The following is a 27,292-nucleotide window of genomic DNA, read 5'->3' as shown; positions in this document are numbered from 1 at the left end:
CACCACAAGAATGCCAAAATGTGGGACTCCGAAAGGGAGGAGGAGGATGCATCCCCGAGACCACACCAATGGGATGAGATGTCCCATCGGGGTCAACAGGGCCCCAATGGAGGGAACGCAGAGGCCTGGACTGCTGGGTATGCGGATGCCTGGGACACTTTGCACAGGAATGCCCCAGGGCCCGGTGCAGCCGAGCCCCCCACAGGTAGCCTTTAAACTAATGGCCTTCAAGGTTGCGGGCCCCTAGATGAACAGGTGAGGATCACCCATTTGTCGGACTTGATTGGAGACTGCCCCATTGTAGTAGCCTGCCTCGATGGCCAAGACCAGTGCTGCCTCCTGAACACCGTCTCCCAGATGTCGACAATTTTGGAAAGATGCTTCCAGAGGGACTACGGCCACATGAAGAAAATGGCAGTAGGGGATTGGGTGACGCTCATGGCTGCCAACAACCTGCCCATCCCCATCCTGGGTGTTGTGTGGCTGGAGATGGAACTGTACGGCTGATCCCTAGGATAAAAAGGGATAATGGTAGTCACCGGAGAGGAATTATGCCATGGACCGGTCATCCTGGGGACGACCATCTTGAAATACTTGCCAATTTTGACTATGCCATTCCCTGATCAGTGTACCAGTCACCTTACCATCGTGAGTACCTGAGCCCTATTGTGGCAGCAGCATTCTTAGAGTTTGTTAAGGGTTCCACCTGTAGTACCAATCTCTACCATAGGTACTTGTGGGACTCCCTTGCTTGGTCGCTAGGCCGGCCATCTGTGTATATAGTGTGTTTGCCTGTGTCTCACATTCACCGTATGTTGAGTGTTATATGCACGCCAACAGAGTATATAGTGGTACCCAGTTCAATATGTGTGTTGATAGCGGACATCAGGCGTCACGGCTGGCCACAGGCATTACTAAACATTCACCTGTGTCTCTGGATATGCCTCCAAACAGCCACTGCTGAGGCAGGACGCATCCGACATGATTTTTTCGCAAAGATTTTTTGGAACAAAGAGACTTTCATTCACCTCAATTATTTTGTCGGGTCCACCAATCCGGCGTTGGGGCTGGGACATCAAATCAAGGGTGCAGGCCTCACGCATCAAATTATTATACAAAACTGTGTTTTTTTTTTTTTTACAACTTTATGTGCCACTCACAAAAATAAATGCTTGTAAGCTCCTCTGCCCATGAAAAATTAAAATGAAGACGGGTAAGAAATGGGATGCGACAGCCGTAAAACCAATGTGCCGCATGTAGACTGACCTTCTTTCGGCATGTTTTAATGTGGCAGCGCCACATATACTCCTTTATGCTCAAACACATTGGGTGGCCATTAGGACAGGTTTGTGTCTGTGGCAGCAAGTGGTGCTGTTGTCAAAATGCCACCGACTCCTCCAATGTCTGCGGCAGGTTAAATTTCGTCAGTGGTTCAGCAGCCATTCCAAATTAACAAGGCGCTTATCCAAATGAACAAGGAGCTTCAGAAATAATACAGCCGCAGTCACTTCACCTTCACCTCTGACTGATTACTGAAACAGAGATTAGAAAAAAGAAAATTCCTTAGAGATAGGTGGGGCATCACAACACCAGACTCACAAAAAACACACAAACCAGACATCCACCAGAAACATACAAAAAAAGATAAAAAGCAGATTACCACCAAAAGACCGACCAGGAAATATACACACCCAGAGACCAATCAATCACTCACATATCAGCAATTTATGACATATAAACACAAACAAGAAAACAAAAAACACGAGCAAGAACACATACTCGCCATGGAGATTAGCGACATCAGCTCAGACGAAACATGCTCAGAACAAGAGGAATCATCATTTTCGACATACGAAATAGAAGAGACAGACTATACCAACACAGCAAGACAATCACTGGAAGCAGGTCACATAACATTCAGGCAAAAAACACTAGAGAAACAACCAAAAAAAACTACCGCACACCAAACCGAACATTGGGATATAGATTTTGTAGATCTGGAGGCAGGTCGGAAAACCTGCCAAAGACATCCAACAGCTACACCCCACAAACGCAAAACAAGAGAGGAAGACGAGGATGCAGGGGAGGTAAAAAAAGTAAAAAAACACCAACAGACAGAGTAACCAACACAGGACAAGGGATATTCAATCTCAGCAGTACTGAACTCAAGGATATACACAAGAGCGTACTCCCGAAGGGTCTCAAATTTGCCCCTAGCAAAGAGCTCAACAAATTTGAGACCTACCTGGACATATACACACGTAAACTCACCCTAAAGAAATTCTTCGCCCAAAACCCAATAAGACCGACAGAAACACAACAAGACAATTACAAACACACAGATCTGAAACCAAAATCAACCTTCAACCCACAACACACCACAGGGCACACAATAAAAACTTTTGAGCAAATGCTGACACATGACCTAGAACACCTACCAACAAGGACAAACAAAAACAACAATCTGAATAAAAACGAATGGGAAGCACTTAAAGAACTCAAAGACAATAAAAATCTGGTACTTGTTTCCTAGCACGGCCACAATCTTATGGATCGTGTACCTTTAAGTTAAGGTACACGATCCACACGATGGACCCGATTTCCTTTGAAATCAGGTCCATTTGGCCGGCTAAGACACAATATCGGGGGCATCGCGTCGGTCGGGACCATTAACATTGGTCCCGACGCGACCGACGCGATGCCCCCGATTTTTCCATAGGCTTCAATGTTAAAAAATATTTTAACATTGAAATCGTGTCGGGAAAGGTAAAATATCGGGGGCATCGCGTCGGTCGGGACCATTAACATTGGTCCCGACGCGATGCCCCCGATTTTTCCATAGGCTTAAATGTTAAAAATATTTTTTAACATTGAAATCGTGAGAAAATGTGAAAAATGTGAAATGGGCCAATAAGACCCATTTCACATTATAGATGTCCCCGTCGTCACCCCACGATAGATGCCAACCCGAAGCGTGGCGAGCGCAGCGAGCCCGCGAGGGGCGGCGGTGCGCGTCCTCCGACCTTTTCATTCCCCTACTATCCACGTCGGCGTGGAGTTGAGAATAGAATAGTGTGGCGAGCGCAGCGAGCCAACGAGCCCGAAGCGTGGCGAGCGGACGCGTATAACTTCACAGGTATACGCGTCCCCTCGCAGGGCGCGCTGCGCACGCCACGCTTCGGGCTCGGTGGCTCGCTGCGCTCGCCACACTATTCTATTCTCAACTCCACGCCGACGTAGATAGTAGGGGAATGAAAAGGTTGGAGGACGCGCACCGCCGCCCCTCGCGGGCTCGCTGCGCTCGCCACGCTTCGGGTTGGCGTCTATCGTGGGGCGGGGTTTACGCCGTTAAATTTGGGGGGGTTGGGAATATTTTACATTGAATCCAATGTAAAATCGGGTCCCAGGGACCCGATTTACATTTCATTCAATCAAAAAATCGGGTCGGTCGCGTCGATCGCATCGCATGCGACCAAATCGCATGCGATGCGATCGACCCGATTTTTCCGACACGACCACCCCGATGTAAATCGGTGTGGCCGTGCTAGGAAACAAGTACCAAAAATCTTATAATCAAACCAGCAGACAAGGGAGGGGGGATAGTCATACTGGACAAAGAAGCATACATCACAGAATCAAACAGAATACTTGACGACCAAAACACATATACAAGACTGAATTCAGACCCAACAAACAAATAAAACAGGAACTTCAGACACTTCTGAATGAAGGCTTATCACAACACAACAAGAATTCATAATAAAATCCATACAGTTTATCTTGACGCACAACTACACCTGGTTTAACAACAGTCACTACCTAAAACACACAGGGACCGCTATGGGGACCAAATTTGCTCCGAGTTATGCTAACCTTTTCATGAGTAAATGGGAGGAAGAGTCAATCTGGAGTGGGCATGAGTTCGGAGCAAATTTGGTCCTCTGGCGACGATATATAGATGACATACTGTTCATCTGGCAGGGCTCTGAAGAAACACTCAAACAATTTATTAATCACATCAACTTCAATAACAAAAATCTCATCTTCACAACCACATACAGTAAAACAAGAGTGGAATTTCTCGATCTGGACATACACATAACAGGACAACAAAAATTGAAACCAAAACATTCTACAAAACAGTAGACGTGAACAGTTATATCCTATCAGACAGCGGACATCATCAGAACTGGTTACACAGCATCCCACTCGGACAATTCACTAGACTTAGACGTAACTGCAGCAGTATAGACACCTTTAGAACCCAGAGTAACAAACTGAAATCACAATTAAAAGAGCAAAACTACAATACCCAAATGATAGAGGCAGCATACAAAACAGCAGAACAAAGGGACAGAGACGACCTCTTAAAAATGAAAGATAAGAACAATGACACTGACAAAAACAAAACAAAAAATGATATTTACTTCATCACAGAATTCAGCAAGGGAGCAAGACAAATACAATCCATAATCAATAAAAACTGGAAGATCCTATTGAAAGACGAGACATTGGCAGGCATACTACCCACACACCCAAAAGTGATATATAGAAAGGCCCCTGATTTAAAACAAAGCCTAGTAAGGAACCACATCCCACCACAGAAGTTAAAACAAAGTAAGCTAGACAACCAATCCATGACACAAGGGTACCAACACTGTGGAACATGTATAGGGTGTAAATCATGCCATAGATCTAAAGAGAAAGTACAAAAATCATTTACCTCCATAGTGACAAAACAAACATTTAGAATTAGAGAAAAACTAACATGCCACACGAAGGGCATTATATACTTACTCACATGTCCATGCGGACTACAGTACGTAGGACGCACAGTACGACCGTTCAAATTAAGACTTGCTGAACACACAAGAAATATCAAAAAAGGGTATGAACAACACAGTGTGTCGGCACACTACAGACAGAAACACGGACAAGACCCCTAGCCTATAATTTACAATCATAAAACAGGTCATACCAAACTGGAGGGGAGGAGACTACGGGAAAACACTGGACCGAGAGGAACTGAAGTGGATATACACCTTAAAGACACTAGAACCGAATGGTCTCAACATTGATTTTAACGTAGCCGTCATTCTGTAAATAAAACTATCTACTGTATAAACACACAACTTTATCTCTCTAACTGCACAGTACCGCCATAACCAGAACAAGACATATCCGGACATCAGTTAATTAAGACATATCTAACCACCTTATAAGACTAGCAATAAAAATAAAAATGGACAACATTATCTCTCCCACTTTAGACACACCTTTTTCAACTCCAATAAGCGACCAAAAGATACACCGACCCATCAGCAATAGAAAACCCATACGAAACACATCCAGATGACACTAACCCACAAGACATCTCATGACTTTATCTCTCTATTCTGAAACACCTCTAAACAAACCCAGCTAAACATGCAACCCTCTTTAGTCATCATACACGCATAACACATAGACCCTCTGCATTATCCTACCTACTTCTTTCACAAATATATCCTACCTACCCCTTCTACTTTATCTCTCTCCACTAAAATCTCTCCGTAAAACTTGGATTGCTAATATCAACCTGTTCTGCAACAGCACCAACTGCTTATGTTACACTAACATATGCAGGTGTATGTACTTTGGAAACCAACACATGGGACAATCACAATCATCGGTACTCTTTACCTAGAAGGGCGCCCATGATTTTGATCTTGGGCATCGCAAGGTAAAAAATCGCGTCTGTCGCATCGCATGCGACCAAAAAATCGCATGCGATACGACCGACGCGATTACCGCGATTTCCCATAGGGAACAATGTTAAATGGCCCACAGAGGCCAAATAGGCACCCTGAAGTGTGAAATGGCCCCCCCCAATTGTTAACGCCACCCCACGATCAACGTGAACCCGAAGCGTGTGGCGGCGGTACGCGTCCTACGACCTTTTCATACCCCCACTATCCACGTTGGCGTTGGAGTTGGAGCCCGAAGCGTGGCGAGCGGACACGGACACCTGTGAAGCCCGCGAGGGGACGCGGATACCTGTGAAGTACCGGTAAAGTACCGGTAAATACCGGTATCTGCGTCCCCTCGCGGGGCTCGCTGCGCTCGCCGCGCTTCGGGCTCGGTGGCTCGCTGCGCTCGCCACACTTTATATTCTCAACTCCATGCCGACGTGGATAGTGGGGGTATGAAAAGGTCGTAGGACGCGTACCGCCGCCCCTCGCCACGCTTTGGCTTGACGTTGATCGTGGGGTGGCGTTAACAATTGGGGGGGCCATTTCACACTTCAGGGTGCCTATTTGGCCTCTGTGGGCCATTTAACATTGTTCCCTATGGAAAATCGGGTCAATTGGGACATTTAACATTATTCCCTATGGGAAATCGCGGTAATCGCGTCGGTCGCATCGCTTGCGATTTTTTGGTCGCATGCGATGCGACCGACGCGATTTACATTTTAACATGTATTTCTATGTTAAATCGCGGGCATCGCATCGGTCGCATCGCATGCCATTATAATGGCATGCGATGTACATGCGATGCCCGCGTAAAGAGTACCAGATCATTCCAAAGCTGTGGAGAATGAAGCCAATCAACATCACAGTGTGTGAGCCAATAGGGAACAGCTACAACAACCAATCAGATGCAGGAGGAAGGTATAAAATCACATCCAGCCTCAACAAGCACTATCCTTGAAAAAGGCTGTAATAGGCCGAAACGCGTAGGTGATCAACCTTCACTGACACTGAGATCAAACTTCACTAACATCGCTCACTCCCGACAGCACAGGGAGAAAACGACAGACGAACGGCACCAAGCTCCGTGAGAACTCCGGAGCAAGGGTGACGTCATCATACTGCGCACGCCAGCAGCGGGACACGGAGACGGAGAAGCTCCGTCTGTGAAGCCTCACCGCCGGCTGAACAAACTCTGCGGCTTCCTAGTGCAAAGAACCATCCTGGCACCCCGTAGAAACTGTGAGTGTTAAAACCACCTGCACCACACTTAGAACGGAGGGGAGCTGCAGACGCACACCGCAAGTGGGGGAAGACATAGACAGTAGTCTATGTGATTGTAAAGGCAGAGCCAGATTAAGGTCTAAATGGGCCTGGAGCTGAAAACTATCAAGGGCTTATTATGGGCAATAATAGGGGTTGTGGCCAGCACCTAATAATGTGGGTGGCGTGACCAGTGTTCTGGTTGGGTGGTCTGCTCATGGGTGTGTCTCTATTTGTGTAAATACTTTAAACTAATTATATATGCCTGGAAAAGGCAGGGGGCTGGCATAAGAAAAATGCTGGGAGATATATTGGTGGGTGCACTCCAAAGGTGCACCCGCAGGACGCCGATGTCCTAAGATACTTGCGGGGTGAGTTGGCACTCCAGTCATAAAAAAAATACTGAAAACCGAAACTTGGTAGACAATATGTCAGCACCTTTTATGTGGTTTAACACACCAGATACCCCTTATATAAATCATGCAACACAATAGTAACCCCTTATACTGAACTTGCTTCTTACACATTATGCCACATGGAATGAGACAAAATTCACACCGATTGAGAAAAAATTCACACTATGGCACACAGATTGAGTCAAAATTCACGTTATGCCACACAGATTAAGGCAAAATTCACATTTTGCCACATGGATTGAGCTAAAATACACACTATACCAGGCATGTCCAAACAGTGGCCCTCCAGCTGTTGTGAAACTACACGTCCCAGCATGCCTTGACATATTTTTAGCATTCCCTAATTGCAAAACTGTGACAATGCATGATGGGACTTGTAGTTTGACAGCTGGAGGGCCATAGTTTGGACATGCGTGCACTATACCAAACAGATTGAGCAATAATGCACAATATGCTTCATAAATAGGGGCACACTAAAAATTTACACCATAATGCCCATTACATGTTAAGCCTCACACCATAATCTCCATTACCATAATGCCTATTAAAAATGATGCTACATAAGTGTTGCTTGCCTACATGTTCATTGCCAGGGGTTCCATGCTCATTGCCAGGGGTTCCATGCTCGTTGCCATGTGGAATTACATGCTCATAGCCAAGGGGGAATACATGCTCACGGTAACTGGGGGACAGTTGCCGCCGGGCAGAAATGACAGCCATTAACAGCCGGGCAGAGAGCAGGGGGCTGCCCGGATGTATTCAGAGCACTGTATGTCCCGGCTATTTGAAATAATACCCCTTTCATACCAGAAAATGCAGGGAATATTGTCCCAGGATCATGCAGGGACATTCTCGGACTGGCCCCCTTTACACCAGCCTAGTCCCTGTATTTTCTGGTGTGAGGGGGAGAGAAAACCACCCCCGCCCCCCTTTGAACAACCAGCCATATCTTCGGAACCAACTGACCCATTTACATGTAGCCTTCGAATGATTTTGGTCCTGTGAAACTGGGCCATTTGGTTCCAGAGAAATCTGTCCTCAAACAACATGAACAGCCATGAAATTACGGGGGAAATTTACCAAAATGGATTCGTAGAAAAAAGGTGTATTCGTAGGGAGAAATACACCTTTTTTACGAATTTGTATTTTCGGGATTTACAATTCCGAAAATACAACAATTCGTATTCCTAAAGATGGAACATTCGTATTTGTATTTACAAATACGAATGTCTACACCATCGATAGAATACGTCAGAAATCACCATTCAAAAGAATGGTGGTTCCTGATGTACTAAGCAGCCGTACTGATAATACGGCTGCTAAGTGGTGTAAAACACCCACGCAAATACGACAGGAAAATACACCTTGCTTTCCCTGTCATATTTGCCTTTAGCCTGCACGGATCAGTCAGATCCGTGCAGGCTTTAGTGTAAAAAAATTGAAAAAAATAAATAAATATAAAAATAAAATCGGCATTATTAGGCTGAAGGAGCCGGGGCCGGTAATTAAAAATCAGGGAACCCTACAAATAGGGGTTCCCCGATTTTTAGCAACCAGCCCCAGGCTCCAGGTCCGGGGCTGGTTCCCAAAATACGGGGGACAAAATGACTAGGGGTCCCCCGTATTTTAAGAACCAGCCCCAGGCCAAACCAGCCAGCAGGGTAATGTCACAGCCGGGGGACACTTATGATATAAGGTCCCGCGGCCAAAACATTAACCCTACCAACCAGTCAGCCTGGCCAGGGGCCCTGGGGGAGTGGGCCCCCCCTCCAGGACTTACCTGACCAGGCTGAAGCCTGGTGCTGTCCTCGATGCCCCTGGGTGGTGGGCATCGAGCTGATAGTGGTGTAAAAAATAGAATAATCTATTGTCTAATACTGGGGCACTATGAGTCCCAGCAAGCCTCCCCCGCAAGCTGGGACTTGGAGAACCACAAGTCCCAGCCTGCGGGGCATTAAAGGGCCCGCTGGGTCTTGTAGTGCCACAGTATTAAAAATAGTAAAATAAAACGGTACTTGTGAGTTATCCGGGCGTCCGATTTTTAAATCGGGTCGGATCGGGACATCGCATTGCATCGCATGCGACCATCGGATGCGATGCGATGCGATGACCCGATTTTTCCATAGGAATCAATGTTAAAATGGACTGAGTCCATTTTAACATGGAATTCAATGGGAAAAAGGGGTCCTTTTCATACCCCTACTATCCAAGTGGGCATGGAGTTGGATATAAACCTGTGGCGAGCGTAGCGAGCCACCGAGCCCGAAGCCCCGCGAGGGGACACGGAATACCGTCCCCTCGCGGGGCTCGCTTCGCTCGCCACGCTTCGGGCTCGGTGGCTCGCTACGCTCGCCACAGGTTTATATCCAACTCCATGCCCACTTGGATAGTAGGGGTATGAAAAGGACCCCTTTTTCCCATTGAATTCCATGTTAAAATGGACTCAGTCCATTTTAACATTGATTCCTATGGAAAAATCGGGTCATCGCATCCGATGGTCGCATGCGATGCGATGCGATGCGATATCGTATCGCATCGCATCTGATTGTATGCCTTAACTTAAGGCATACAATCAAAAAATCGGACGCCCAGATAACTCACAAGTACCAATAAAACACACTGACACACACTTAAAATAAAACTTTAATACATACAAAGCCCTTACATACTGATACTTACCTATCTTCTTTCCGTAGGTAGCCCTGGTCCTGATGTCCTGCAGTCCTGTGTCGGCGTTCTTCTTCATGTCGACGTCACTGTCGGCGATGGCGTCCGGAGTCCGACGAAATTCATGGAGGAAGCTGTGGAAGGAAACCATACTCACCTGTCCCAGGGCGACGTAGTCCAGGTAAGGGTCTTTGCAAAAAAACAAACCGAGAACGCGAAACCAGACGGACAGCAGAGAGCCGCACGGTGTTTGTGTACATCGTGCGGCTCCGCCTCCCGAATGCCGCTATTGGCCGCCTTGCGGCCTAGCGGCTCCTGATTGGTTGCTTTGTACATTCCCCTCCGGAACACGACTTTGCATACGACTGAAACAGTCGTATGCAGTCATAGGGGAAATACCAATACGAAAACCTAGGTTTTTCATATTGGTAAATTTCCCCCTACATTTCAGAAAAAATTGTTTTACCTGCAATATCTCTAGAACCAATGAACCCATATGGACCAGGTATCAGATTGAAGGCCCAGCGATTTGGGTTCGACTGAGATCAACCTCGAGTTTCTGTGATGCTGTAGGGGGAACTGGCAGCCGTTGGAACCGGGTGGAGGTCGGAATTAGCGGGTCCCATGTTATCCTATGGGGAAAACGTTCCAGGTTTGCCTGACGGTATCTCCGGTTCTCAGGGGGCTGGTCTCGTTGGAAAGCCCTGACCCTCAGCTACAAAATGGGCCTATTTAGAGAGTGGGCCTGGAGCTATAGCTCCATCAGGCCCATTGTTTATCCGGCTCTGTGTAAAGGGGTCCTATTAGGATCGCCTGAAGCCGTAAGGCTCTTCCCCGCACATACACTCCATACTTACTCAGACTAAGATCCTATCAAACTTTAACCCTAACATTACCAACACAAACTGAGCACCCAGCTCTAAAGACAAAAAAAAAAGGAAGGGGCATAGGTGCAAGACACCTATGGGATTGTAACGGAGCTCAGAAGAACTGCCGTAAGCCATACTGGCCCCTTTCCTATTTTCAAACAACAACACCACACCCATATAAATTCCACGGCATATAACAATTGAGACCGTAGATCAAGTAACAACAAACCTACTGCAGTTTAAGGTGCCAAAGAAGGGTTACCTGAATCCCTGTGGGGAATCTAAATGTGTGACACCCCATATAGGTGCAATTCCTTACCAAGCACCAAGTAAAGCCAAATATTAACCAATGGCCCATCACCTCCATCACTAATTTCTTGATCAATAAATATCTACTTTTTATACACGAACGCAATCTTTTTCTTTTTTTCTTCTTCTTTCCATTTCCTACACCTACATTACAAAAATCAATACAAGAGACAGGCAGCGCCAAAGCCCTATCAAAACAATGACTGATTACGCTAACTGCGTAACGCTGACTGCGCTAAGCTCCGTGGGAACACTACGCTGATTCTGACAGGGACGCTGACTACGCTGGCCACAGGGAACACTATGCTGAACCTGACAGGGATGCTGTCTACGTTGGGCGTGAGATCACTATGCTGAATCTGACAGGGACACTGACTACGCTTGCCGCGGGAACACTACGCTGATTTTGACAGGGACACTACGCTAACTATGTAACGGGCGCCATGCTATTACACAAGTACCTAATTTATTACTGCAGAAGTCCGGGTGGTCACACTCAGAGGTGGATTGGCCCGCCGGGAAACTGGGGCCGGCCACGCTCCCCCCTGGACTGGCTGGGCCGCAGCACTTTGCCCACAAGCAAAATGGCCGCGGGAGGGCTGCGCATGCGCAACAGCGCACAGCTCCTCCCGTGGGCCTTCAAGTGTGGCGGCCTCCCTTCTCCGAGACAGGCAGGATCGGTTTGCGGGCTGCATCCGGCCCGCGGGCCTGCTGCTGCCCACCCCTGGTCTAGGAGGAGGGGAGGAAGTGGCTTCAAGTGCCGGGCCGGCCCTGCTACACAGTCAGAGAGCAGAACTTGGCTACAGCAGGGATCTTGCCTCCGGAAACATGCCATTGGTTAGTAGGCCGGTCCACAGTACAGTGGCTGCACGCCGTCCCCTCCTCCCAGAGTCCCAGCAGTGCTCTGCGCCCCGCAGACTTAGGGGCGGGCAGTGGACATCAGCACCAACAGCGCTGATGCCCTCTCTGACATAAGGGGTCTCGGGGAGAGGCAATAGAGGCTTTCTTAGACACCCGGATTCCGGGAGAATCCCGGAATCCGGGAAACTGGAAAAGCCTCCTTGAGGCTTGCCACCGGTTCCGGGAGAATCCCGGAAATCCGGGAGAGGTGGCAACCCTAGCTCTGACGCATTTTTGATGTGTTAGTGGTCTCTAAGGTCATCATGTTACTTCATCGTTTGGGTCATCTGACAGGGCATATGCAGGCCATTGCAGGGGTAGAATCCTTTGGATCCCTCTTTCAGAACATTTTGTGTAATGTATCACATAAGCACATATGAGAATAGTGTTAGTTACTAGGGGCAACCTCAGAATACTTACCAAATGGGAAACCAGTGAGTGATTAGTATATCCATCTGTAGCTATGGAAAATGGATGTTCTGGAGATATTGCAAATATTTATTGATAAATCTGTCTCATATTTGAAATAATGACTTACCTAGATGGATGATTAGCAAAACAAAGTCTTGGAATGCCATTGTTACCCCACTACACACAGCAAGTGGCATGGTATCTGCATATTACCTGCTCACCATGGTCACAGAACCTGTGTAAGGAGTGCGGATAGTGGTGAGCATTAGCCTTCGTGGCAAATCCTGTGTATACTACAAAAATGCTTGTTCAGACTGTCCCTGCCCAGCCTCAGCCTTCTAGTCCTGCTGGGGAGAGGGTCCCAAGCGCAGCATAGGAGCAGGTAACTCAGCTTCAGCCTACTGGTCTCGCTGGGGAGAAAGTCTGGGGGGGATATGGTCATTGGGTCACAAGCAAGTAGGTCGACAATCATTAGGTCGACATTACTAGGTCAACATGCAGGAAGGTTGACACGCAGGAAGGTCAACATGACTTAAGGTTGACATGGGAAAGGTTGACAGTCAAAAGGTCAACATGGGGCTCTTTACTGTTTTTTGAGCCGACATGTGCCAACAGGCGTTATTTCATGCCCTACCATCCACTAGGGTGTGGTGGGAAAATAAAATAGTGTGCCAAGCATAGCGAGGCACCATGCCCGAAGCAAGGCAAGCACAGCGAGCCATGCAAGGGGACACAGTGATATGTTTCGGTGTCCATGCCGACATGACATGTGCCGACAGGCGGTATTTTATGCCATACCATCCACTAGGCCATGGTGGGAGAATAAAATAGTGTCCTCGAAGCATGGCGAGCGTAGTGAGCCATGTCAGCGGACGCAGTGGTTCATTTTGGTGTCCATGCCGACACGACATGTGCTGACAGGCAATATTCCATGCCCTACCATCCACTAGGGCGTGGTGGAAGAATAAAATAGTGTGCTGAGCATAGCAAGGCACCGGGCCCGAAGCAAGGCAAGCGCAGCGAGCCATGTAAGGGGACACGGCGGTATGTTTCGTTGTCCATGTCGACACGACATGTGCCGACAGGTGATGTCGAAATGGCACCAATAAAATAGCCACGCCATGGACGGATAGACCCGCTCTAAGACAGCCGGGTTTCCCACCTCTCTGACCGACTGTCTCCTTTACCGCACAGTGCAGGGCACACAGTAACTTCCCGTGGCAGTGTGCATGTTACCCCTGGCACGAAGCCTGAACGGTGTGTGGCATATTGTGTAATGGGCGTTACGGTGTGTGGCATATTGCGTAATGGGCGTGACAGGGTATTGTCTAATCGCTGTGCCCATATATCCACCCAAAAATGACATAACTCTCTTGTTGGATAAAATTGGCCACAGCGGCCATCTTTATTGAAACAATACAAGTTAACAATAACCAAAACATTCCCCACGGAAGGTGGTCCCCGAGGCCCTCAATAAATCAATTCCACGTCTAAGCACTTCCAGGAGTTCTTACCCCCAGCCGATAGCGATTGGCTCGAGGGCACCAATTGTCAACACCCAGTGCTCATTAATTAACCTCACCCAGGGGAGTCCAGCCCCCTCATGGGGCCCTCCCCGCCGCATAATTAAGCCTCAATGCCACTAACCTCGAGGACCCCCCCTCCGCACAGGCCACTGTGACAAAAAGACATCCTACCAATTATTCTACCTAAAACTTTATAGAAAAACAGGGAGGGTGGGTGGGAGCTGTTGGAAAATTCTCCCAGTGACCCCTATTTCCCGCCTGAACCCTGCTTATAAACCCCTTCAACACCCCGTTAGGCCCCTCCCCCTATGACCCTCTCCTTAGCCACCCCTTCTAAGACTATCTTGCTAATCAGCTCCCTACAAACCCTGTCAAGGGAGCCTACCCTTATGCTTTGCCTCCAGTCCGGCTCCTACATGACAGGGTATTGTCTAATCGCTGTGCCCATATATCCACCCAAAAATGACATAACTCTCTTGTTGGATAAAATTGGCCACAGCGGCCATCTTTATTGAAACAATACAAGTTAACAATAACCAAAACATTCCCCACGGAAGGTGGTCCCCGAGGCCCTCAATAAATCAATTCCACGTCTAAGCACTTCCAGGAGTTCTTACCCCCAGCCGATAGCGATTGGCTCGAGGGCACCAATTGTCAACACCCAGTGCTCATTAATTAACCTCACCCAGGGGAGTCCAGCCCACTCATGGGGCCCTCCCCGCCGCATAATTAAGCCTCAATGCCACTAACCTCGAGGACCCCCCCTCCGCCACCAAGCACGGGGTTAAGCCCTTAATCCCGTGCGCCCCCCCCACATTCGGAACGCTGTTTCTATTCCTTCTTGTAGTCCCAAAGACCAAACATCTATTCCCACCGCATTCAGGTGCACACCATCTCCTCTCCAAAATGCCCCGGCACCAGACTCAAGTTCCCTGTGCCTCACCACCACAGCCCCGTTCCTGGCCATAAAACGCCCAATCGCCCTGTTAACCTTAATCCGCGCCTTGTTGAGCTTGTCAGCCGACCTAGCATCCCTCCAATAATGGCGTGGCACGATATCCGACCAAACTGTGATCACTTCCGGAAACGTTGCCCATAAACGTAGGAGATCAAACTTGATATCCCGTATCAACTCCCTAAACGGTCTGCCCCCAAGATCGTTCCCACCCACATGCAACACTAATATATCAGGGGCCCTATCAAGCCGAACAAAACGGTGAAATTCTTGCAAAACTCCACTCCATACCATACCGCGCTTCCCCAGCCAGCGAACCACTGCCTCCTCTCTATCCAAACCCAGCTGGCGGCCGTTCGGTCTGACATCAGCCCGTAAAGCTCCCCAAAAGACATATGAATGTCCTAAAATCCAAATCAGGCACGGAGAATGCCCTAAAACAGAAAAGAACACAGTCAACCTCAACAATCCCCCAAACGAACATAAGAGCGAAAACGAGACGATTCCCACCGCCCAATACGCTTAATTAACTCATCCCCAAATCCCATTCTAGCAGCCTCCGTTGCGGCCCCAATGCGGAAAGAGTGACCCGCATAATCCTCTCCCTTGAGGCCCAACGTACGCAGGACTGCTCTGAACACACTTGTGAACTGGAACCGTGATAAAAAGGATCCATTCGCATGCATCAACAAAGGATCCCTCTACCTGCCTACTCTGACTTCCTTAAATCTCCTCAGCCGTGCCACCGGGCACATCTCTGACCCTGGTACAGAGAAGAGAACTACCTTCTTCCCCCTCCCTAACTGATCCGTCTTTGACTTCCTCACCACCAGCTCCACCCTATCCGGATATAAATCCACATCCTCTTCTAACAAGCCCCCGGGCCTGGACACGCTCGGGCTCACGAGCTCACCTATCCGTAGTGCCCCGAAGAAGGCGAGCGAAAAAGCTACCCCAAACAACCTTTCTTCAAAATTGGAACTACAGACTGCCCCTAACTTAATGCCCATATTCTGCAGTAACTGAAAGGAAACCGGCCTTCTCTTATCATTAACCACATGTCCTCTCCTCCAACCTTTCAAAGCTTGTGCAATCAGGAAATTCTTAGTGACATCCGGCCTACTGCCGGCGCGAAACCCAAAAGCCAAACCCGCCATGCAGCGCGTGATTTTTGCCACTGACCAACCAATCTCCTTACAATGGCCTATATATAGCAGGACAGCTAACTCATCCTCCTCATCTTTCAAACCTGCTGCCTCACGCCATGTCATCCAGCTACTCCATTCCTGATTATACGCCGCCCATGTATTCGGGGCCAGGGATTCCCTGATGAGCTGGTCGACTACCCGTCCAGCAGATCCCAAAGCCGACTCGGGAACCCGGTCCCCTCCCTGTCCGCATCTGGCGCCAACTCCCGGAAACGCTCCCACTGTGAACGAGATAAAGAATCCGCAATGCCATTAGAGACGCCGGGGACGTGCTTCGCCACCACCCACAAATTCAAGGACAGGCATTCCAATACTAACTGCTGCAAAATAGTGACCACTGGTGGTGAAGATGCCGACAATTGGTTGATGGCCATGACAACCCCTAAATTGTCGCAGTAAAAACAAATCTTCTTATTGCGGAACAAATCCCCCCACACAACTACAGCAACCAAAATAGGAAACAACTCCAACAATGCCAAGTTTTTAACCATGCCCTTCTGCACCCAAGACTCCGGCCACCGGCCTACGCACCAATGTCCCTGGCAATAAGCCCCGAAACCGCCACTACCGGCCGCGTCTGTGAAGAGGTCTAACTCCGTGGCCACACATGTGTCCGACATCCACAAAGCTCTGCCGTTAAAAGCTTCTAGAAAAGTTGCCCACACCCGCAAGTCACCTTTCAACTCACTACCTAATCTGACAAAATGGTGGGGAAGAACCACCCCCGCTGTCGCCGCTGCCAGCCTCCTGCTGAATATGCGGCCCATAGGCATAATGCGACACGCGAAATTCAATTTACCCAGCAAGGACTGCAATTCCCTCAATCTAATTTTTCTCAACAGCAATGCCCTTCCCACATCCGCCTTCAAACCCAGCAATTTCTCCTCGGGCAACCAGCACTCCATCTTCTCAGTATCAATGACAATACCCAAAAAACTGATTACAGTCGCAGGACCCTCCGTCTTGCCCGGTGCAAGCGGGACCCCGAAATCTGCCGACACCCTTTCAACCGTCCTCAACAATAAATCGCAGACCCCGGACCCCCCGGGACCAATACATAAGAAGTCATCTAGGTAATGAATAACTGAACTGCACCCGGAGACATCCTTAACCACCCACTCCAGAAAAGAACTAAAGGCCTCAAAATAAGCACACGACAGGGAGCAACCCATTGGTAAACAACGATCAACAAAAAACTCCCCGTCCCAACAACATCCTAACAAACGCAAACTGGATGGGTGAACCGGCAGCAAACGAAATGCCGATTCAATATCAGTCTTGGCCAACCTAGCCCCTTTCCTAAACCGCTTCACCCACTGCACAGCCGCGTCAAACGATGTATAAACCACCGAGCAGATGTCGGGGTCAATGCCATCGTTGACCGACGCCCCTTTTGGAAAAGATAAATGGTGTATAAGACGAAACTTGTTCGCCTCTTTTTTTTGGCACCACCCCCAATGGAGAAACTATCAAATCTGGCCATGGTGCCGACCCAAAAGGTCCAGCCATACGACCCAGCAGCACCTCCTTAAGCAATTTCTCCTGCACCACCTCTGGATGCTCCCTTGCAGACTTCAAATTCCTCCTAAAGCCCCCTGAAACCTGCACGTCGGAAGGTATCCTAAAACCCTCCCTAAACCCCTCCTCCAACAACGCGGCTGTCTGTTGGTCAGGATATCTACGCAGATAGCCCAGCATCCTTTCCAGCCGAACTGGTGTCACCCCCTTTTGAATTACCGTCCCGTGACTTCCCTCTGAAGCACTTATTTGCACCGTGGGTCCCTCCACACGAGGAACATTCATGTTTAAATTTACACTTCGCCCCAAACCGGCATGCCCCATCGTTGAAGGCAAATCAAAGTCCCTTTTGCACGGCCGTCCCATTTGAGGCCTCTCTCGGCCCCCCCCCGTCCCCACGAAAGGGCTGCCCGCTTTTCATGGGAGCCGTCACCTTTAACCATAAAGCAATATCCTTATGGTCCCAACGTATGTCAGGGCGCACTGCCTTCCTCTGTCTAAACTGCTCATCGTACCGTAGCCAAGCCAGGCCCCCGTACACGCGGTGCGCCTCCCCTATCGCATCCATGTAACAAAACAAACCTGAACAATTGTCAGGTGCCTTCTCCCCAATCACACTAGCTAATATAGCAAATGCTTGCAACCAGTTCGTGAATGACCGCGGTATGAGCCGATACCGCCGCCGTTCCTCCTCCTCCTTCTTCTCCTCCTTACGGGGCCTATCCAAATTAAAACGCTCCAGAGGGAGCAGTGAAAATATATCCACGTATTCCCCTTTCCAAATCTTCTCCCTCACCTCCTGCTTAAGGTGGGCCCCCAATGGCCCTTCAAAACATACATACACCTCCCCTTTTGCCGTGTCACTGAGCCTCCCAGTCTCCTCCTGCGTCGCCACACTGCTCGCTTCTGCCCCCGCACTATTGCTGATTTGCCCCCCACCCGTTATCGGGACCCCGCTGCTCACCGGCAACCCACTGCTAACTGGCACACTACTGCTGATTGCCACAATATTGCTGGCTGGTGTGCCCGCATTCTGCGGCACCCACGCCGCCGCCGGGGACGGCCCCGCCCCCTGTCGCAGACCCGCTACCCAATCTGCAAAACCACTCAATAACTCAGTAAAACCCCTACTCATCTCCCCTTGGAGGGCTAACCCTCCCCCCCCCCGGACTCTGCGCTAAAGCATTAATAGACATAGAGACAGACTCACCAGGCTGCCTGGGGGCTGTGAACCCAGCAGCCGCAGATCCAGTGTCCTGACGAGCCGCAGCCAATGAGGAAGGACCAGGTACTTCTCCATCCTTTGCTGACGCTGCCATCTCCCTTCTTCTGTCATCCCGACTTACAGGTACAGCGCCAGCCGGCGTGACCTCATCGGAGGCGGAGCCAGCTCGACGCCGCTCGCTCCGTGTACCAGGCCTGCGGTCCGCAGCCTGTACTTCTGCCTCCCTGGCACGACTCACCCCGCGCTGGGCAGCAGCATGCGCCGCATGCCCCGCCGCTCCTGGTCCAGTACCTCGCCCCGCCGGATCTTCTTGCACGGGGGGGGGGGATCCCCCCCGCGCGGAGGGTTCCGCCTGCTGGTTGGATTCCTCCCAGACCTGGTCCTGCGGGCGGGAGTTGCCCGGCTCGCAGCCAGACCTGGAGGGTCCCTAACGGGGCTCCGTGAACGGCGCTGAACCCTGGGGGACACAGATGGGCTGAAGCGCTCCGGAGGCCTGGACCTCCGAGGCCGTGCACTCGCTGGAGCAGCCTCTTGCTCCGCTGCTCCCAGTCCCCCCAGCAGACCTGACATCTGCTGCTGCAGCCACTCTGCCCCTCTGGTGCCCGCTGCCTCCCTAAGGGCAGCCAGCGCAGCAGATACCTCCGCATCAGCGTTGCCTGGGGAAGCCATGGGAGATGCCAGCGTTGCTTAGCTATTGGAAAATTCTCCCAGTGACCCCTATTTCCCGCCTGAACCCTGCTTATAAACCCCTTCAACACCCCGTTAGGCCCCTCCCCCTATGACCCTCTCCTTAGCCACCCCTTCTAAGACTATCTTGCTAATCAGCTCCCTACAAAACCTGTCAAGGGAGCCTACCCTTATGCTTTGCCTCCAGTCCGGCTCCTACATTACGGTGTGTGGCATATTGTGTAATGGGCATTACGGTATGTGGTATAATGTGTAATGGGCATTACGGTGTGCTTAGTCCCCTGTCCCACAAAGCCATGCCTTACATTTTTCACAGGCCAGCAATGTATATGTTTTGCTGGGCTCTGAATATACGCAGCCTAACAGTTCTGAATCAGGCACCAAGAACAGGAATGCACTGAATAAAATGGCCGCTGCTCCCACCCTTGGAGTTCAAACCCAGCCCTTTATGTAAATCGCCTTTTATATGAAAGATTTTCAGCAAAGTCTTTCTCTGACTGAAAATCTCTTGCTCTTTGAGAAAAATAACTCAGTGTGTACGCACTATTTTGGTGACAGATATATCTATCAAAGATTTTGGCAAAGTCTTTTGAAATGAAAGTCTACTAGTGTGTATGGGCCTTAATGAAGATTTATGAACATTATACTCCCACTTAATCTCCCATATTGGCCAATTAAAACAAGATAATCTGTTTATAAATTTTAAAGTAATTAAAACAAATATTCCCCAAATCAGGGAAAGTGTTCTCAGCACTGCGTTCTACACTGGAGACTTGTGGCTTTGGCATTAACCATGCTCTACACGTCCAGGCATTCCCATACTGCAGGCACCCGCCTACCAATTTCCTGTTTTTCCGCACATTATTTCAAGCCCTCCAAAAAACAAAGTGGTATTGGTTTGAACTCTGTACATTTGGTACTGAGAGGTGGACGCCAGGGGGCCTGGTGTTGCATCTCTGGAAGTTATTCTAATGCTTCTGGTACCGCAGCCGGCTTCTCAGACCTGCTACGTGTGTCTGAAGGCGCAACATTGGGTCCAGTGGTGCCACGTACCTTATGGTAGGAGGGGGCTGCCGCTGGCCGCAATGCCTGTATGTAACACAGGGACACACAAGTGTAAGGATAGTATTGTTGTGTCTGTATGTAACAAAGGGATGCACAGGTGTAAGGACAGTATTGTTGTGTGTCTGTATGTAACACAGGGACACACAGGTGTAAGGACAGTACTGTTGTGTGTTTGTATGCAACACAGAGACACACTAGTTTAAGGACAGTGTTTATTGTATCTATGTAACACAGGGACACACAAGTTTAAGGACAGTATTGTTGTGTCTGTATGTAACACAGGGACACACAGGTGTAAGGACAGCATTGTTGTGTGTCTCTATGTAACATAGGGACACACAGGTGTAAGGACAGTACAGGGTTGCCGACTTTTTAAATCTCTCCAGGAGAAGCCCAGAGCGGAGACATTCAGCAGGAGATCGGGGGCGGGGCTTGAACGTGATGTCATTAAGCCCCACCACCATGCTTGAAAATTACCCGATTGCATATCTACGTGGAGGGGGCAGGACTAAAATGGCGAGATTATGACATTTTAGCCCCGCCCCCTCACCGGAGATAAGCATATCAGGGTATTTAAATGGTGCGTCGGGGGGGGGGGGGGGTGTCCCCCAAAAACCGGGAGGTTTGCCCACCTTTCCGGGGACCCTGGGACAGTATTGTTGTGTGTCTGTCTGTAAAACAGGAACACACAGGTGTAAGGTGGGGTTGCCTACCTGACCATCTCCTTCAGGGAGAAAATGCTCTGTTCCTGGGCTTCCCTGGTAATATATGATTGGCCTCACCTGTGGGGAGCTAGGTAATTGATAAGGAAGGTGTTTCAGCACAGCAGGGCCGGTGCTAGGGTGTTCGGCACCTCCCTGCAAACTCTTTGCACCCTCTCTCCCATACCTACACATAATGCTCAAAAGTAATGCAGGTCACCTCTAATGCCCACAGTATTGGCACCTACACATAATACCCTGAGTACTGCAGGTTACATCTAATGCCCACAGTAATGCTGCTTACACATAATGCCAACAATAACACCACTTACACATAATGCCCAGAGTAATGCAGATTACACATAATGTCCATAGTACCAGTTGCTTATACATAATGTCTAGACTAGAGGAATGCAGGTTACACATACCTGTACTGCCCACAATAATGCTGCTTACATATAAGGTACTTATGTATTATCTGGGCTCCCATGTTAAATGCACCCCATTTTTTCATACCCCTACTATCCAACTACGCATGGAGTTGATTTTATATAGTGTGGCGAGCGCAGCGAGCCACCGTGCACGAAGCGTGGCGAGCGGACGCGGTCTCATAAGAAAAACGGGAGCCCAGATATTACATAAGTACCACATATAATGCTGCTTACACATTATGCCCTGTACACATAATGTGCATAGTAATGCCGTTCACACATAATGCACACAGTAAGGCTGCTTACACATAATACCCCATACACAGAATGCCCATAGTAGTGCCCCATACACAAAATAAACAGAGTAGTGCAGCTTACACATAACACAAACCGTAAAGGCTGCTTACACTTAATGGCCAGAATAGTGCCCTTTCACATAATGCCCACACATTTATGCCAACAATAGCAGTGCTTATGCATAATTGCCAGAGTAGTGACAGTTATGCATAATGCCCAGAGTAGTGTCCACACAATGCCCCCTTTCATCTTTACAACATCCAACCTGCCACCTCCACTTCTTTGGCTTCTATGGGCAGTAGCCACAGCAGAGCCAGGGGCAGGCGCACCAGGATTTAACCTCTATAGTCACCGAAGCAGCCCATAGAAGCTAGGGGCCACTGCATGCACAGTACAGAGATCGCTACTGCGCGTGTGTCGGTGCCTGTCATCATCCAAGTGCCGGGACTGCAGTTTAGGCAGGGACTGCCTGGGAACATCGGTGCTTAGAATTGCCTAGGAGCAGCGGTGGCGGAGATCACCGTGAACAGGAGCAGCAGTGGCGGAGGGTGTGCTGGCCAGCGGCAGCCCCCTCCTACTATAAGGTAGGAGCCACCGCTGATATATATATCACACATACACACACACACAGTCCAGAACTGTTACACTCACAATAACTCACCATAGGTGGCCCTGCCACCGTTTTGGACTGTATATTGGACCCCAAGCAGTGGAAGTACCCCAGAGAGCATAATTTGTAGAGTGCTGCTTTACATGTGTATTTATATATCTATATATATGTATATCTATTAGAGATGTGCAGACTCGGATTCCAGAGATCCGAGCCCCCACGGACGTCATCATTCCGAGCCCGGTTCCGAGCAGCGCTCGGAGATTCCCGCCTAACTCGGGTCCGTCCGTGTGGTCAGAACGTCATTTCCCGGCGCCGGATTTCGCGAGGCTGTAAATAGCGGCTGCTGCGCCCGCCATCTCCAGTCTAGTAGTGGGTTGGGAGAGGGTGTGTTGGTGCTGCTGCTGGGGCTTAACCTTGAGCTTGGCCTTGAACGCAATATTTTTTATTCGCTGGGGCTGTCTCAGTGCTGCTGTGTAGTCTAACTGTGTACTTGTAGTACTAATGTCTCCTCTGTGCGGTCTACCTCTGGTGTGCTGTGCTGTAATTATTTTATTCGCTGGGGCTGTCTCCCTCAGTGCTGCTGTGTACTCTGTTCTCCTCTCTGCTTATGGTGGGCTCTCCCTAGCAAGGAGGACAGTCTAACTGTGTACTTGTAGTACTACTGTCTCCTCTGTGCTGGGGCCTACCTCTGGTGCTGTGCTGTAATATATATGAATAATTATTTATATTATATATAGTCCACTGGTGCTGCCTGCACTGAATCTGCCAGTATTTAGTTACTCAGTCCATTGTTTCCACTGGCAGTGCTACTGCCTACCTAGTGTACCTACCTAGTACATACTAGGCTGCTATATATAATAATTTAATTAAAAAATAATATGTGTCCTGCAGTGCTGCGTGGGACTGTAAAAAAAAATTCCATGCTGCTGGTGCACCAACGTGTGCCACTGAGTGCCACTGCCAAGCAGTACCTAATAATAAATATAATTATTATAAATTCTGCTGGTGCATATTCATAATAGTCTGCTACTGGTGGTGTGTAACTACCTTTTGTGGTGACCACTGGCAGTGCTACTGTCTACCTACCTAGTAGTTTATTTTCTCTACCTACTAGGCTGCTATATTATTAATAATTAATTTAATTATATATAGTCCACTGGTGTTGCCTGCACTGAATACTGTGCATAGAGGTTGCCAGTATTATTTACTCGATCCACTGTTGCCACTGGCAGTGTTACTGCCTAAGTGTACCTACCTAGTAGTACAACTACATACTAGGCTGCTATATCTAATTTAATTTAATTTAATAATACTTGTGCTGTGTGGGACTGTAAAAAATAATTCCATGCTGCTGGTGCACTGACGTGTGCCACTGAGTGCCACTGCCAAGCAGTACCTAATAATAAAATTAATTATTATAAATTCTGCTGGTGCACAATACTAGTATTGCTGACGTATTTACCTGTCTTGTGCCTAGTACTGTCTTATCTACCTGTCTGGTGCCTAGTACTGCCGTATCTACCGTCTGGTCTGGGGCTCACTGCCTAATACTGCCGTATCTACTGTCTGGTCTAGGGCTCACTGCCTAATACTGCCGTATCTACCTGTCTGGTCTGGGGCCTACTGCCTAGTACTGCTGTATCTACCTGTCTGGTGCCTAGTACTGCCGTATCTACCACTGCAGTGCCAGTCTTACATGAGCCACGTGTTTGTGACGCACACTTGTGTGGCTTAGCATAGTTATCCAGTTACCTCGGTGCAACCTTTTGCCCTAGTGACGCAGCCGGACGTCCTTCCGGCTGCAGGGGGAGGAGGAGGCGCCGGGGACAGCTTGCTTAGCTGTCCCCGGCGTGACGCCGCGTGAGGGATGCAGGAGCATCGTGGGGGGGTATCGTGGGGGGTATCGTGGGGGCCTCCATCACCGCACCGCGATGCCAGCCGCATATGTTAGTACATATGCGGCGGCATCACGGCGGGGGGGGGGGGGCGCGAAGGGCGGCGATGTATTTTAATACATCCCGCCCTGGGACTCATCATTGCTTCAGCTTGGGTGTCAAAGGCCATGATAGTGTGGGCTAATACCCTTTCTACCAATTTACAGGCAGATACTGAGGCTTTCGCATGCAAGGCAGCAGCGGAATACACCTGCGAAGCAGGAGAGGAAGCAGTTAAAATGCTTTCCAGTGTTAGGGGTCTCACTTTATGCCAGGAGAGCTTAATATACCTTCTCATACAAGGCCCCTTTTATCATCAGGACCTTGCTCATCTAAATTTGACGGCATGGCTTTTGAAACCTCCATTCTAAAGAGGAAAGGGTTTTCGGATTCAGTAATCTCTACTATGATAAATGCAAGGAAACCGGTCTTATCCAGAAATTACTACAGGGTCTGGAAGATTTATATTCGCTGGTGTGAACGTCAGAGGGCTCACATATCCAGATTTAAAATTTCTAGATTTTTGCAATTTTTGCAAGATGGATTTTCTTCGGGTTTAGGCCTCCAATCTTTGAAGGTGCAAATTTCGGCCTTGTCAATATATTTTCATAAAAGATTGACTTTAATTCCTGAAGTACAGATGTTTCTCCAAGGAGTGATTAGATCGAAGCCTCCTTATTTATTAACAGTTTCTTATATAGCGCAGCATATTCCGTTGCGCTTTACAAAGGGGACAGTGATACAACAAGAAAGGGTATTTACAGACAGTCAAAATGTAGGAGGGCCCTGCTCGCAAGCTTACAATCTATCTTATAAACAACCGGTGGCGCCGTTGGACTTGGCCTTGGTTTGATCGGTATTACAGTAAGCTCCATTCGAGCCTTTAAGGTCGGCAGACCTAAAATTCCTCACATGGAAAGTAACCTTTTTGTTGGCCATTGCCTCAGCGAGGCGGGTCTACGAGTTAGGGGCATTATCTTGTAAAGTATCATTTTTTATTTTTCATGAAGATAGGGCTGTGCTGAGAACAATACCTAAGTTTCTACCCAAGGTAGTCTCTTTAAATCAAGAGATTGTTCTTCCAGTGTTTAATCCTCCAGAAGAAAAGAAGAAAAGGTACAAACGAAAAAAATTGGACGTGGTGCGTGCTTTGCGCATATATGTGGACAGAATGAAGGATCTACGTAAGACGGATTCCTTGTTAGTTCTTTATGATGTACATAAGATGGGTTGGCCTGCTTCAAAGCAGACCATTACCAGGTGGTTGAGATCTGTCATCACATTTGCCTATACTAAGGTGGGTCAGTGGCGTCCTCCTGGGCGGTGCACCATGGGGCTACAGCAAAACAGGTATGCAGGGCAGCCACTTGGTCATCTGTTCACACCTTCACCAAATTGTATAGGTTCCATGAGTTCGCGTCAGAGAATGCATAATTCGGGCGAGCAGTGATGACAACTGCAAACCTGAACGTACCCTCCCAAAGGACCTGCTCTTGAACATCCCAAGGTTGAACTGCATCACCAGGATAGATGATAGAGAAAAGGAGATTTTTGTTAGAACTTATCATTCGAATCCTTTTCTCAGAGTCTATCCTGGTGATGCAGAGATCCCTCCCCAATGCTCAGTAAGTACTGCCGTTTTCATGAGTTGTTATAACCATATGTTATAATGGTTATGTTTAGAGATGTGCGGGCTTGGATTCCGGAGATCCGAGCCCCCAAGAAAGTCATCAATCCGAGCCCGGTTCCGAGCAGCGCTCGGAGATTCCCGTCTGACTCAGGTCTGGCCGCGCGGGCAAAACGTCATCGCCCAGCGCCGGATTTTGCGAGGCTTTAAATAGCGGCTCCCGCACCCGCCATCTTCACTCCAGTCTAGTAGTGGGTTTGGAGAGAGGGTGTTGGTGCTGCTGCTGGGGCTTAAACTTGAGCTTGACCTTGAACGCAATATTTTATTCACTGGAGCTGTCTCCCTCAGTGCTGCTGTGTACTCTGTTCTCCTCTCTGCTTAGGGTGGGATCACCCTAGCAAGGAGGACAGTCTAACTGTGTACTTGTAGTACTACTGTCTCCTCTGTGCTGGGGCCTACCTCTGGTGCTGTGCTGTAATTATTATTATATATTATATTAATAATTAATTATATATATATAGTTCACTGGTGCTGCCTGCACTGAATAGAGGCTGCCAGTATTATTTACTCAGTCTACTGTTGCCAGTGATACCTACCTACCTAGTACTAACATACTAGGCTGCTATATATAATTTAATTAAAAAATAATACGTGTCCTGCAGTGCTGCGTGGAACTGTAAAAAATAATTCCATGCTGCTGGTGCACTGACGTGTGCCACTGAGTGCCAAGCAGTACCTAATAATAAAATTAATGCTACTGCTGTAACTACCTTTTGTGGTGGCCACAGGCAGTGCTACTGCCTACCTACCTAGTAGTTTAGTTTCTCTACCTACTAGGCTGCTATATTATTAAAATTTAATTAATTTAATTATATATAGTCCACTGGTGCTGCCTGCACTGAATAGAGGCTGCCAGTATTATTTACTCAGTCCACTGTTGC

General features: G+C 48.7%; 1 long non-coding RNA gene across 1 annotated transcript in view; it reads right to left on the bottom strand.

Moving 5' to 3' along the window:
• The window catches only part of LOC146049944 (uncharacterized), a 148,322-nt gene that overhangs the window by 21,701 nt on the left and 99,329 nt on the right, over positions 1 to 27,292 (bottom strand). The window contains exon 2 of the long non-coding RNA XR_014466240.1: positions 1,267 to 1,532. This is a non-coding gene — a long non-coding RNA (uncharacterized LOC146049944). The remainder of the gene's footprint in view (positions 1 to 1,266; positions 1,533 to 27,292) is intronic.

This window comes from Crinia signifera, chromosome 12, assembly GCF_055691185.1.
Source record: "Crinia signifera chromosome 12, ASM5569118v1, whole genome shotgun sequence".
NCBI classification, from domain to species: domain Eukaryota; kingdom Metazoa; phylum Chordata; class Amphibia; order Anura; family Myobatrachidae; genus Crinia; species Crinia signifera.
The sequence above is the reverse complement of the archived record's forward strand: the minus strand, read 5'-3'. Positions and strand labels throughout refer to the sequence as shown.